We start from the raw sequence: 15,430 nt of genomic DNA on the forward strand, positions 1-15,430 counted from the left end.
GAAGAGTCGATTACGAGGGGCTTAGAAGGCACCTTGAGGAGGTAAATTGGGTAATCTTAGGGGTAGATGAGGGCCGGATCTCAGGGCTGAAACCTGAAGGGCAGGAGAACCATGTAGAAATGACCTACAATAATTTAGTTAGAGTAATAGCGGACGGTCAGAGACAGCATATCCCTTACCAAGCACGTAGAAAGGAAAATAACGACCTTAAATGGATGACCCGCAGACTCAAGCACGAGATTGGCTTGAAGAGAGGAATTTATGGGAAAGTAAAGAACGGGGAAACCCACCTCAGGGGTAGGTATGTTGAACTAGCCAGATCTGTGAAGAAGAATACCCGTCTAGCAAAAATAAATTATGAGATTAGGGTAGCCAACGAGGCCAAGAGCGACCCCACGGGCTTCTTCAAATTGTACAGAACGAAAACAAGAGAGAGAATTGTACCGTTGAAAACAAACACAGGTGAGCTCGTTGAGAATGGAGAAGATATGAGTCAAATGTTGAATGACTACTTCCTCTCAGTTTTCACGCAGGAAAATCTAACAACCATTCCGGAGAGAGTTCAGGTATATGAAGGCGAAGATAACGAGAAGTTGAGGGATGTGATCACCACTAGGCAGGTAGTCCAGGATGAGATTGGTAGGTTGAAGAAAAACAAATCGCCGGGCCCAGACGAAATATTCCCACGGGTTCTGAAAGAATGCAAGGAGGTTCTCAAGTGGTCCACTTACCGATATCTTTAAGATGTCGGTAAATTCTGGATATGTGCCTAACCAATCGAAAGTAGCTTATGTGACGCCGATTTTAAAAAAGGGAGACAAGTCAGGCACCTCAAATTATCCCCAATTAGATTGACATCAGCTATAGGCAAGATGTTGGAGTCAATTAAAGCCAGGAGCATTCGGGACCATTTAGAGAAGCATAATTTAATTCATGACTCACAGCATGGCTTCACGAAGGGGAGGTCTTGCCTTACTAACCTGTTGTCCTTCTACACTAAAGTAATCGAGGCGGTTGACAGAGATGAAAACTATGTCATACTGTATCTAGATTTCAGTAAAGCGTTCGACACAGTCCCTCGTCACCGGCTATTACTAAAATTACAGGCTCACGGCGTAGATGGGAAAGTTTTGAACTGGATTAGGGCATGACTTAGTGGTAGGAAGCAGAGAGTGCAAATCAATGGTAAAAAATCTGAATGGGGCAGTGTTACGAGTGGAGTCCCACAGGGGTCTGTGCTGGGTCCTCTGCTTTTTATTATTTATATCAATGATTTAGACACAGGAATTAGTAATGATGTCAGTAAGTTCGCAGATGACACCAAGATCGGTAGAGTAATCCAATCAGACCAGGACGCTAGCGTTCTCCATGATGAGCTTGACAGACTACATGATTGGGCAGGGAAGTGGCAGATGGAATTCAATGTCGGGAAGTGTAGTATTCTGAGTGTAGGTAGGAATAACCCCTCACACAATTACTCCTTAAATGGCACTCCTCTAAGCAGGTCTGGAAGTGAGATTTAGAAGTCCTAGTGAGCGCTGACCTCCGTCCTAGAGCTCAATGCATTCAGGCTAAAAATCGTGCAAACAGGGTACTGGGTTTCATCTCAAGGAGTGAAAGCAATAGGAGCGCTGAAGTCATCCTCAAACTTTACTTAGCACTAGTTAGACCTCATATCGATTATGCGATTCAGTTTTGGTCACCCTAATATAGAATGGATATCAAGATGTTACAATCTGTACAGAGGAGGATGACAAAGATGATTCAGAGGGTGAGAAACTTGCCTTAAGAAGACAGACTGAACCATTTAAACCTACACTCTAGAACGGCGAAGGTTGCGAAAAGACCTGATGGAACTCTGTAAATGGATGGAGGGCTTCAATAAAGGGGATGTCAATAGGGTTTTGGTTGTAAAAGAACCAGGTAGGACACGTAGCAATGGTTTTAAATAAGATAAATTCAGATTCAACAAAGACATGGGCAAGAATTGGTTTACCAATAGAGTGGTGGATGAATGGAACAGGTTCGCAACCATGTTGTGGGTGCCAGTACCATAGATACATTCAATAAAAGGTTGGATAAAGTCATGCATAGTGAGGTAAGGTGGGGTTGAAAGTACAGGAGCTGCCTTGTATAGGCCAACCGGCCTCTTGCAGACTCTTTACGTTCTTATGTTCTTATACATATATATATATATATATATATATATATATATATATATATATATATATATATATATATATATATATATATATATATATATAAATATATATATATATATATATATATATATATATATATATATATATATATATATATATATATATATATATATATATATATATATATATATATATATATATATATATATATATATATATATATATATATATATATATATATATATATATATATATATATATAGATGTATATAGATTTACATAGAAAATCAGACCACACAGACCCCATGGTCCAGACTTGGTGGTCTGTCCTTAAACCTAAGTGATTTTACATTAATCAGAAGACTCCAAAACGTTGCATTTCTACTCTAGTTGATATTAAGTTGAAGGAAGTGACGGTCGAGCTTATTTTTGAAGGAGTCAATCGTGTTACACTGGACCACTGATGGTGGAGGCTTATTCCATTCTCGCACTACAACGTTGGTGAAGAAAAATTTGGTGCAGTCTGAATTTACTTGTCTACATCTGAGTTTTACGCCATTGTTCCTCGTGCGCAAAGTGTCATCGATCATAAACAATGTTGATCTGTCTACATTCGTGAAACCATTAAGTATTTTAAAACATTCGATCAGTTTTCCTCGGAGGCGACGTTTCTCTAGAGAGAACATGTTAAGGGTAGAAAGCCTTTCTTCGTAGGATTTGTTGCGCAAGGAAGGGATCATTTTCGTTGCCCGACGCTGAACACCTTCTAATTTAGCAATATCCTTTGCATGGTGGGGAGACCAAAACTGTACCGCATATTCCAAGTGGGTCTGACTAAACTGGTGTAGAGCAGTATTACATCTTTATTCTTGAATAAAAAGTTTCTTTTAATGAAGCCCAACATTCTGTTCGCTTTATTTGCTGCATCGATGCATTGCTGTGAGAATTTGAGGTTTGACGCGATTTTGACCCCCAAGTCTTTGACGCATTGAACGCTTTTGAGTTTAACGCCGCGCATTTCGTAATCGAACTTTTTATTCCTCGTTCCAACTTGAAGGACATGGCACTTGTCTACGTTAAAGGGCATCTCCCATCTATCCGACCAAGCTGAAATTTTGTGCAAATCCTCTTGGAGGCTTTGCCTGTCTTCGTCAGTGAGAACCGAGTTACCAATCTTTGTGTCGTCTGCAAATTTACTAATGCGGTTATTGAGTACAACATCCACGTCGTTGATGTAAATAATGAAGAGCACTGGGCCAAGAACCGAGCCCTGAGGGACGCCACTAGTGACCGGCGCCCACTCTGAGTTAAATCCGTCAATCACTACTCTTTGTTGTCTGTTGCTCAACCAATTCGCGATCCATTGGTTTACTTGACCGTCAATACCTATTTGCTTTAATTTGTAAAGTAATTTATGATGCGGGACTTTATCAAACGCTTTCTGGAAATCAAAATAGACTACGTCCAGTGATTTGGTTACGTCATAAACAGTGAAGAGGTCGTTATAAAAGGTTAAAAGATTTGATAGGCAGGATCTTTTGTTTCGGAAGCCATGTTGTGAGTCCCCAATTAATGAGTGGCTTTCAAGGTAACTCACAATTTTGTCTCTAATTATGCCCTCAAGTAGCTTACCTACAACCGAAGTTAGACTAATGGGCCTGTAATTACCTGGTACTTTTTTGTCTCCTTTCTTAAAAATCGGTGTCACGTTAGCCTTTTTCCAATCTGAAGGGACGATGCCTTGTCGCAAGGACATATTGAATACGGTTGTAAGGGAGGAGAGTATTTCGCTCTTTGTTTCTTTCAGCAGAGTTGGATATACTTTATCAGGTCCAGGACTTTTATTTGTTTTAAGTGATTTGAGGGCTTTAAGGACTTCATCGGGTTTTATTTCAAAGTTAGACAATGCATGCTCGGGATTTACATTAGTACTGGTGTTGGTGGTGGTGGTGGGAGGACTGTTATTATTAAACACCGAGGAAAAGTAATTATTTAATAGGTTTGCAACGTGTTGGCTGTCAGTCACTAGTGCAATGTCGCTGTTTGCTAAAGGTCCAATTCCACTTCTGATCGCCTTTCTGTTGTTTATGTAACTGAAGAAGGATTTCGGATTATTTTTACAGTTGGCTGCAATATTTTCTTCATATCTACACTTTGCCTGACGCACTAATCTGTTTACTCTTCGCCTGGCATCATTGTAAAGCCTAATGTTTTCGGGCGTGCTTTGCTCTTTCTTTAACCTGTAAGACAATTTTCTCTCCTTGACTGAGTGTTTAATTTCGCTATTAAACCAAGATAGACTTTTATTAGAGTTAATTCGCTTCTCGCACAAGGGGACAAATGTGTCCTGCTGAGTGAGTAAGTGATTTTTAAAGTTTAGCCGGGCGTCCTCTGCATTGCCGTCATCTGATAGTTGCATATCTATTAGTTTTCGTCGGATTTCTACGAAGTTGGCTCTTTTGAAATTGGGCACCTTTACTTTATTTTCAGTCACCGATGTTTGAGCTCTAATGTCAACGCGCACTAATTAATGATCGCAGGAACCGAGGTGTTCTCCTACCGTGACATTACTGACTAGGTTATCTTGGGTCGCTATAACAAGGTCAAGTATGTTATTTTGTCGAGTTGGTTCAGAAACCATTTGGCTTAGATAATTTTCCTCTAGAAATTCGATCATTCTATGGGACTCACCTTCTGTACCCGACAGTGTCGCCCAGTCGATATGGGGGAGGTTAAAGTCTCCTAGTATCAGTGAGTCGCTGTTATTAAGTGACTGCCTTAAGACGCTGTACATTTCAAGATCGGCATCGAGTGATTGCCCCGGAGGCCTGTAAGTGACAGATATATTTAAATTGACTTTTGCAGTGTTTACTCGCACGCACAAATGTTCAACGTTACTGTTTCTTGGTGTTTTGTCAGTGGGTTGCAAGTAGCTTTTGACAAAAAGGGCGACACCACCTCTACGGTTTACACGATCATTGTTGAAGAATCTGTAGCCATCTATGTTGTATTCGGAACTTAAATCAATATTAGTGGTGTCGATAAATGTTTCAGTTATAGCAATTACGTCAAAGTTTTCTGTCAGAGCAAGACAGAGACTATATATATATATATATATATATATATATATATATATATATATATATATATATATATATATATATATATATATATATATATATATATATATATATATATATATATATATATATATATATATATATATATATATATATATATATATATATATATATATATATATATATATATATATATATATATATATATATATATATATATATATATATATATATATATATATATATATATATATATATATATATATATATATATATATATTAGACACTCTAGACAAAAAGAGATCCTAAAGAAATAATCAACGCTGAACTGACAATCACTTTTAATGAAACATGTATGTTTACAGAATATATATATATATATATATATATATATATATATATATATATATATATATATATATATATATATATATATATATATATATATATATATATTCATTTATCAGACATGTAAGTAAAAAAAAATACCACCAGACGTCACTGGTGAGATTAATCCATTAAAAAATCACCAGACGATAAATCAATAACCATGCTGAGATATACATTGGATTACTACTCTCCGCTTTATTTAAAGAAACAACCAACGGAAGATAATCTGAAGACCTTACCTATTGATTGGTTTACATTTTACAGCGGCACTTCCATAGTGAATTTGTATCGATATTGCGTTCTGGAACCTTAAAGTGTAATACGGTGACGAAAATATCTCTAAAGTTTATTCAACATGGATTGGCAAGCGTTCCTCTGCAAAGCTGAACATCAATGAACTCCAATCTTTGGGTGGGGAAGCATGATATCCGAGTCGATTCATGAGACCAGCAGAGCGTTGCAACATTCATTCATGCCCCAAGCTTTGCAGAGTTTAGCGCATTCAAAATTTGATAGCTTCCTTCCAATACCTGCGTGAAATGCACCTGGCTGAAGTGATTCACTTCCTATCTGCGTTGCTCACACCTGGACATCACCTGTGCGAGACATCACAGTACGCGCGTGACAATCAATTATTTCTCACATTATGGAGCTCGACGGCGCATGATTATAAGGTGTATATTCCACCGACGGTCGCCGGCATGAGGACTGATGAAAGCAAGTCAAGCGTGGAGGCTCTTGTACAGGTTTGTCCTTAGAGTGAGTGACTCTTTGAAGCGGGACGGCCGTGTGTGTGTGTGTGTGTGTGTGTGTGTGTGTGTGTGTGTGTGTGTGTGTGTGTGTCAGTTTGCCTGTCTATCTGTCCCTCCGTTCAACTGTTTGTTAGTATTGTCCGTTTGTTTTCCCGAATATCTTTATCTCTATATCCGCTTGTCAATAAAAAACAGTTTAATCCTCAATCTATGATGCAATAACAGAAGCAGGGATTTTCTACACCCAAAGGAAGAAATAACATTTCAACATTTCAAAACAATGGAGAACAAACTTTTGCTATTTCTCACGTTTTATGACACCCGGAGCCTGGAAACATAAAGTCGTACCCAGCCGAGCCGCGTCTGGCAGCCGGCCCAGCCCAGCGGCAGCCACCCCTCGGGAAGGCTCGTGTGGGGCCTGCCAGGGCGGGAAGCAGCGAGAGTAAAAATGCTCGCCGCCCATGATCCCCTAAGCTCACATCCTTTTTCATTCAAACTTCTCCCTTTAGAGCTGAATCCACCCCCTGTGACACCCTCAACTACCCCAGCCACCCACCCACTAGCCCCTACCACACCCAAAACCCACCCACTAGCCCCTACCACACCCACAACCCACCCACTAACCCCTGCCACACCCACAACCCAACCACTAGCCCGTGCCACTAGGCGGTGGCTGAATCGACAGAGTAACAGAACCGCGTTCAGGAGGACGCGAGTTCAATCCCCGCCCGGTGCCACCAAGCTGGGATTTTTCAGCCGCCGCCGAGTGGCTTAAAACTACCCACATGCTGTCCAGAAGACCACCTATCAACCCGGACTCTAGATTCTAGGATTAAAGATGAGCTCCGGGAGGGCAGCATGAGCCAATGCAAGATGGCGCCACTATAAACACTCGCCTGCGCCAGAACGGGCTGGGCCGACCATCAGGACCCACCGGGAAGAAGCCTTGGGTCGACCATCAGGCCCCACCGGGAAGAAGCCTACCGGCGCTATAGGCCGCGACGTAAAAAAAAAAAAAAAAAAAAAAACACCTACTAGCCCGTGCCACACCCACAACCTACCCACTAGCCCCTGCCACACCAACAACCCACCCACTAGCCCGTGCCACACCCACAACCCACCCACTAGCCCGTGCCACACCCACAACCCACCCACTAGCCCCTGCCACACCCACAACCCAACCACTAACCCCTGCCACACTCACAACCCACCCACTAACCCCTGCCACACTCACAACCTACCCACTAACCCGTGCCACACCCACAACTCACCCACTAACACCCTGCCACATCCGCAAGCCTCCAACCACCACCCTCCCACTCCCTCCGTCCTGCAGTCCACCCTCCGTAGCACCACACTCCACCTACCACCCACACCCCTCTATTCCACCCACCCCCCAACACACCCGCAACTTACCTCATGTTACTTCCAGAAAAACAACAGCCACTAACGTATTTCGCAGCCTCCTAACCTAACCTAACTACGACTAACCTCACCTAACCTTTCCGACCCAATTAACTCTTAGCGACTCGCCATGCCCATTAACTCTTTTTAACAAGACTCCATATATTCGCTTCTCCCCTTTGATTCTGCGTACTCCCGGCCCGGCAATCTCGAAACTCAAAAATACATAGAAAAATAGATAAGAGCGAGGCCAATGGTCAATACAAACACATTGCCATTAAAGAGAATAGCCCACCTAAACACCTCTATTAATCTTACCTAGTGTTTCGGTTAGAGGATAAAGGTAAAGGACAGGTGAGCTCGGAGAATACCTGTGATGTGGTTCTCAGTGGGTTAGGGAGTCAGAGGGATTTCGAATGCCGCTGATCTAATTAATTTTACTGTTTATTCTCATGATTTTTTTTTTTTTTTTTTTTTTGCAACGGAGATCCTGAGGTGTTTTTTTTTTGTGTGTGTGCGTGTGTCTGCTTTTAATATATAGAAAGAGAAAAAGAAGCAGACGAACAGACAGACAGACACAAAAAGAGAGAGACACGGAGAAAGGAATGGATGAACAAAACGAATTACTCAAGCCATTCACTGACGATAAACAACGTAACCAACCAAACAGAGAAAAACGAATCAAAGTAAAAGAAAAACATCGACAAAGGAAACAAACTTCCGCCAAAACAACGCAAAAGAAGACCAACAAGAAGACCAGACCAGACCAGTTCAGACCAGACCAGACCAGGAGAGGCCTCAATCGGTCGGTAAGAGAGTGTGGCCGCGGCGTGTCACGTTTAGTTTCGTCGACACAAGTTACGTTAATCCCGTGAAACTGAGACTTCACTTCCTTCCTTCCGGCGAGGCTGGCGCTGCTTCGAACGTGGAGGCGGAGGAAGAGAAAGAGAGGGAAGGAAGAGAGAATAGAGAAGAGCAGTAGAGGTGGAATTAGGGGATGAAATTGGTGTAAATGGAACGGAAGGAGAAGGGAATACGGGAGGGAAACAAAAGTGAGCCAAAGATGGGAAACGAACAGGAGAAAAGGATTGGAAGGTAAGAAAAGATGAGGATCAGGATAGTTGGGAGAAAAAGGGAGAAGCAAAGGAAACGAAGATGAAAGGTGGGATAAAAAGGAACGAAGGGATAGTTACAAGACACACTGGTAAAAAAGAAAAGAAAATTTTAAAAAGTAATAAAGAAAAAACGACATAAATCGAACAAATATTTAAAAAAACGGGAAGAATTAGGACGGCAAAGAAAAAAAGAAAGTAATCAGAGAAGAGTGGACGGAAAATGAAGGAAAGAAAGGGAGAAGTAGGAAAGAAAAGACGAAATAAACCAGACGGGAAGGGAAGAAAAAAGGAGAGAGCAGGAAGGTAAATGAAGGAAAGAAAGGGTACAGAGAAGAGAGGAAGGAAAAAGGATATGAAACGTACAGAAGGGTTGACAGAGAGTAGGTTAGGGAAGGTGTATATAGCAGAAGGCGAGAAGTACAAAAAAAAAGTGAGAGGAAGCGGGAGGCATATAAAGAAAAGGAAAGAAAGACAGCAGAGAAGAGTGAAGGTAAAGTGATTAGAGGCGTGCAGAAGGAGCGGCAGAGATTAGGGAAGGCAGTAATAGTGGTGGGAAGGGAGGAGAATGGAGAGGCGAGGAGAACGAAGAGGGCTGTAACGGCGGCGGAGGAGAGAAGAGGCGTAATAGGCAGGGGAGGCAGGAGAGTGCGTAGGACAATGGGGGGAGGAGGAAAAAAGAGAGAATATGCAGGAGAAAAGGGAATAAAAGGTAAAGTATGAATAAAGGATTAGGAAGGCACAGAGCAGTGAAAGGAAGGAGGGTAAGCAGTGGGAAAGGTAAAGAGAAGGCGAAAGAAAGAGGAAGTGAAGTAAAATTAAGCGTAGAGGGACAGGAAGGCAGAGGAAAGTGAGAGGAAAGGTAGTAAGTGGTTGTGAAGGGGAGGAGCGAGCGATACAATGAGGAAAGGAAGGAAAATTAAACATAGAAGAACAGGAAACCAGAGGAAAATGAGAGAGAGTAAGCGGATAAGTGAAAGAAATGGGACAGGAAGGAAAATGAAGACCGGAAAAAAATGAATTGTAGGTAACGAGGAAGGAGAGAGGATAAACAAGAGAAAAAGAACTAGAAGGAAAATTAAATATAGAAGCTAAAGCAGAGGAAGAATGTTATCAGGAAAGGTAAAGAGTTGAGAGAAAAACGAAAGTCCTATAGGGTGGGTAACGAAATCTGAAAAAGGACATTGATTGATGAAGGAGGGATAAGGAGAGGGAAAATAAAGAGCAGAAGAGTAGGACGGCATAGCAGAGGAAGTAAACGCTAGGAAATGGTAGAGTTGAGAAAGCATAGAAACTGTATGGAGAAAGTAAGAATATGACAAGGATTGACAGATGATAATAAACAGAATGAAAAGGCAGAGGGTATATAGTATTGGTGGTTCGAGAGAGAGAGAGAGAGAGAGAGAGAGAGAGAGAGAGAGAGAGAGAGAGAGAGAGAGAGAGAGAGAGAGAGAGAGAGAGAGAGAGAGAGAGAGAGAGAAAAAAAAAATTTACACAGATACTTAGAACACATAGTCATAGACCACATGATCCAAACAAGGTGATCTGGCCTTAGACTTTAGTGAAACCAAATCAAATGGCCAACAAGACTTTGCATTTATACTTTAGCGAATATCAAAGTGAAGGAGGTGGCGGTCGAGCTTGTTTTGAGATTAGGCAATCGCGATGCACTGGACTACTGAAGGAGAGAATTTACTCCTGTCTCGTGCTACAACGTTGGTGTGTCCACAGTGTACACACACTCAAAAAACTATCGTTACACATTCAGCACGATACAAACTGACACCAAGGACGAAGCCATTGAGAACAGGCTACTCATGTTGGTATCACTGCGTGTGTTGGGTGTGGTTCACTTGCCTGAACCAAGTGAGCAGGACTCGTAAATGAAGCATTTGAGCTGGCACAGTAACGCTTCATGAAACACACAGGTGGAGTCTTAGTTGAAGTGAATTGATCTGTGTTCAATGTAGCTATAATATTGTAGTGTTTGGGGTGATGAAAATATGCTTTAACACTTGACACATAAGTGAAGAGTTAAAATTTCGTCCATTTATTAGACAATGTGATAAACACCTTGCGGTGATGAGTCACTCATGATTCGTATATCAGAGTGAATCCCACTGACTGATCGCCACATACGGCTCCACTGATCCAAGGAGGTTACGTAAGACTTAGCTAACACTTATGATAGCTTTACAGTATAGTGGATTATAAACTTGACTTATTACCCAAATGGTAAGATAACATTGGCATTGGTTTCATAAGTATGGCATGCACATAGCTGGACGTTATCGCGATAAGTTATCGCGATACTTTATCGTTGATAACAAAATCGGGTTATCGGCCATCCGCTACTTATTTACGTAAATATCAGTATCTTCGTTACTTTTGTAACCAAACTAGCGATAATCGCTACTTTTTTCCGCTTCTCAAAAAAAAAAAAAAAAAAAAAACCGTTGTCTCCTCCTTAATTCGCATGCGTGGCCCGGGCGCCCGGTGTTGTATGAAAAAAGCTTCGGGGTATGAAATATCTTCGGTGAAGAAATTTCATACTTAGATCAACATTAAAACACTAGGTTATTTTTTTTATGTTAGACTCAAAAATCAATATATCAAAGAGAAAAATCATTTAACTTTGCCCAAAAAATGATTATTCACTGCCTCAAATTTGATATTCCATATTCGTTTGTGAGCATGCCATGGTATTGAAGGCACTCGGTGTTGTGTTATTTGGTGTCCCATCGTCAAAAGCTGGCGCTTTTGTTTACAAACACTTTGTCTCGTGAACTGTGCATGTTCAGACCAGTAAGCGTAGCCCTGTACAGTCTCACAAAGCTTTTTAACACATTAAGAGTTGCTGGAAGGCTGAATCAGACATACTGTACCACCATCCTCACTGTTTTTAGAACGACACTCTGTACATATGAATACAACTCGTACAGAGTGTCGGTCTAGAAACAGTGGGGATGGTGGTAGTGGAACTGTATGTCTGATTCAGCCTTCCAGCAACTCCTAATTACGGTTAAAAAGATTTCTGAGACTGTACAGGTCTGCGCTTGCTGGTCTGAGCATGCGCAGTTCACGAGAGACCAGTGTTTGTAAACAAAAGCGCCAGCTTTTGACGATGGAGACGCCAAATAACACAACACCGGTTCAGGCGTTTCTGGCATTACCGTCCATATGTACGTGTCAACTTGTGGTTTTCAGGTTTTGTAAGTTTTCTGAAATACAGATCATGAAAATTTGAATTCATCTATGTTTTTTATTTGAAATATCAATAATATTGTTTTCGCCTATCGGAATTGTGGCTTTATATCGGGTATCGGTTATCGGTTATTGCCTATATTTGTGTCTCCAGTTAACGAATATCGGTTATCACCGATAAGGTTTTCCATTATCAGTTATCGGTTATCGGGAATAAGGTTTTCTGTTATCGTGCCCAGCTATGGGCATGCACTGCTCGAGTCACGGTATTCGCTTGTCTCGAAACAATCATGGAATGCACCCAATAAGATCAATTCTCTAATAATTTTTGGCGAGTCATTATACCAACATATTAGACAAATTAACTCCTGCATGCAAGCTATTTAATAAATTACTCTTCTCCAGAGACGGCTAATTTAGGCAATTCAAAACGCCTGCGCCAAATTCCTTACTCGTCAACTTAAAAGTGCGCAAAGTTCCTACTTTTTATCAGCCAATGAGGCAACACAAGAGAAAAGGGTAGCCCAGGAGCAGATTGAAACAACCTGTAGAAGTCCATTCAACTCTTTTAACTCTATCTTTCTTACCAGCAATGGTTGTAGCGCTACAATTCGATGTTGTGGTTTTTTTTCAGATGCCCACAACTTGTTCATGAAAGAAAAGATACGTTCAGTGGAGGCAGTAGTTCCAGGATGGCACATTATGAACTGAACTATATCTGACATGCGTTGATGGTTATTTTTGTCTTTGACATGGCAGAATACTTCTACCCACCGCTGTTACCTATATCATATGAGCATTATTGTTGAATAATTTGTGAATATAAAGCTTAAACAAGTGGCTCTCAAATCACTCTGCTAATATTATTGTGATATCTGGTATCTCAGTGTCTCCCTTCCTCTCTATCCCTCCCTTACGGGGGTCTTGTCCTGCTCCTCCCAGCAGAGCTGAGGTGGTGGGGGTGATCGCACTCTTACCAACCCTGCCGAGATTACCGGGTTGCTCAGTTTGAGATTCGTCGGATCCCACTGTAACGATAGTTTTTTGAGTGTGTGTACATCAGAGCTTATGACATTGACTCGTCATCATTGTCATTAATTACTCTGTCTATAGCTTTGTGGGCAATAATGTGCCAAGACTGGGCCCGTGAAGGCCATAAAGTCATTTTTCTCAACTGTAGATACTGTTTGTGGATCAGTTTAAATTAAAATCTCTCTCTCTCTCTCTCTCTCTCTCTCTCTCTCTCTCTCTCTCTCTCTCTCTCTTATGGCAAAGGTCACTAATGCATTATTTTGTTTCCAAAACAAGATTGCGTATCTACAAGCGGCGTAAAGAATTGACGTAATTTTAACTGGGCTAAACAAAAAGGAAAAATGAACGTGTATCTTTGTGGAATTACGGTTTTTCTTTAATTTTCAGTATTTTAAATCCTTTGTGTTTGACGGCACAAGACGGGGCTTAAGATCTCAAGATTCTTCCATTACGAATAATTCTTCTTCGTGACTTAATTCTGCTCCTTTTTAGCCGTCAGATACAATACTGGAGCCGTTGAGAAGAAGAGGAGGAGGAAGAGGAGGAGGAGGAGGAAGAGGAGGAGGAGGAGGAGGAGGACATCGAAGGGCAAGAGGAGCAGAAGCAAGACCAAAGGCAGGAGTCGGAAGAGCAGGGGAGGCAGGAAGGGGAAGCGAACAAAGAAGTAGGAACGGAAAAACTATTAGGCGAAGATTCGTTGAAGTAAGTTTTACAAAGAATCCGCGTCTGCAGGCAAAAGCAGTGACCTTTATTAATTTTTTTCCACTTTCTTTTCTTCACATTTTCATGATGGATATCATTTTGTATTACTGTGTGTGTGGCGAGGCTGACGCTCTTATTACGAAGGTGTGTGTGTGTGTGTGTGTGTGTGTGTGTGATGGGGGGAGAGAGAGAGAGAGAGAGAGAGAGAGAGAGAGAGAGAGAGAGAGAGAGAGAGAGAGAGAGAGAGAGAGAGAGAGAGAGAGAGAGAGACAGACGCCCGTTCACGGGAGCACGAACAAAAACAGCCCCGTCTGAGAGAGGCGTGCGTGCATTTACACAAGCACAGAGAAGGATACGCAGACACGTGTGTGTGTGTGTGTGTGTGTGTGTGTGTGTGTGTGTGTGTGTGTGAGAGAGAGAGAGAGAGAGAGAGAGAGAGAGAGAGAGAGAGAGAGAGAGAGAGAGAGAGAGAGAGAGAGAGAGAGAGAGAGAGAGAGAGAGAGAGAGAGAGAGAGAGAGAGAGAGAACTTAAAACCTTTGCTGGAGCAGGATGGAGTTCACTAACATCAGACAGAGAATTGGAAAACGTTGGGAAAGGCATTTGTCCCGCAGCGGGCTAATTATGGTTGATGATGACGATGATAATGGAAGGCTGACTGAATCTTGTTGGTCTTGTGGATAAAAATCACGCGTGTTGTCCACCAAAACCACGACCCTTCTTCCATCACCATATCACCATAAAGCATTCATATTACCTGTCCACGCCGACACTGACCTTTCCCTCACAAAAATGTGCAAAAATGGCAAACAAATACCGACTATAAATAAATAGTGAATTATATATTAAACAAAGCTGGGAAGTATTACTCAGCCGAATGAGACACGACGAAAACCAGAGGCTCTCAGCGAGGGTAAGACATATACTGACTGGGAATTCAGACGAAATTGATAATTCATCAGCGACACCTCCAAAGCTCATCACGTATGATTTATACATCCCGTCGTTACTCCATTTCAATTTACCTTAGACTACCTTTCAATGGTATACAATAAAAGCAGCGGAGACAGCTTATACTAGTGTCCTTTAAATCATTCTTATTGTGACCCAGTTATATGTAAGTAATGCCCTTATGACAAACTTACAAGCTTTTTAACAATAAATAAAGCTGTGTGCCTCCCGCCGCCTGGTATATATGTAGTTATCTCGCTGTCAAGGAGTGGTGACCCAATTGACAGTCTACCGCTTTCCAGTATTTGGAGTGACCTTCGCAAATGTCCTCCACCGCGCCCATCAATCACGCTCATTTGCTCGTCTCCACATCATTTACTCAATGGTCGACAAACAGGTGATCCGAGGAGTGGAAACCCTGCATCTCATCCCCAAACATTCACATATGAAATAGCTCTTTAAACCTTGCAAGAAGTGAGAATCTTTATATACTTATAGCTATCATAGGGTTCAGACAGTTAATCACATTGCATCTATCAGTTTCAGTTGAAGTTATTGTTAAAACAGTTAATTATTGATGTTTTTCACAATAGTTATGAGTCCAAAAAACAGGAAAATACAATCTACTAAGTACGATCCACAC

At 41.5% G+C, this 15,430-nt stretch overlaps 1 long non-coding RNA gene across 1 annotated transcript in view; it reads right to left on the reverse strand.

Moving 5' to 3' along the window:
- Nucleotides 1-7,146: 7,146 nt before the first annotated feature.
- LOC126995174 (uncharacterized) overlaps nt 7,147-15,430 on the reverse strand; it is a 12,770-nt gene continuing 4,486 nt past the window's right edge. The window contains exon 2 of the long non-coding RNA XR_007750055.1: nt 7,147-7,188. This is a non-coding gene — a long non-coding RNA (uncharacterized LOC126995174). The remainder of the gene's footprint in view (nt 7,189-15,430) is intronic.

Source organism: Eriocheir sinensis, chromosome 1 (assembly GCF_024679095.1).
Source record: "Eriocheir sinensis breed Jianghai 21 chromosome 1, ASM2467909v1, whole genome shotgun sequence".
NCBI lineage: Eukaryota > Metazoa > Arthropoda > Malacostraca > Decapoda > Varunidae > Eriocheir > Eriocheir sinensis.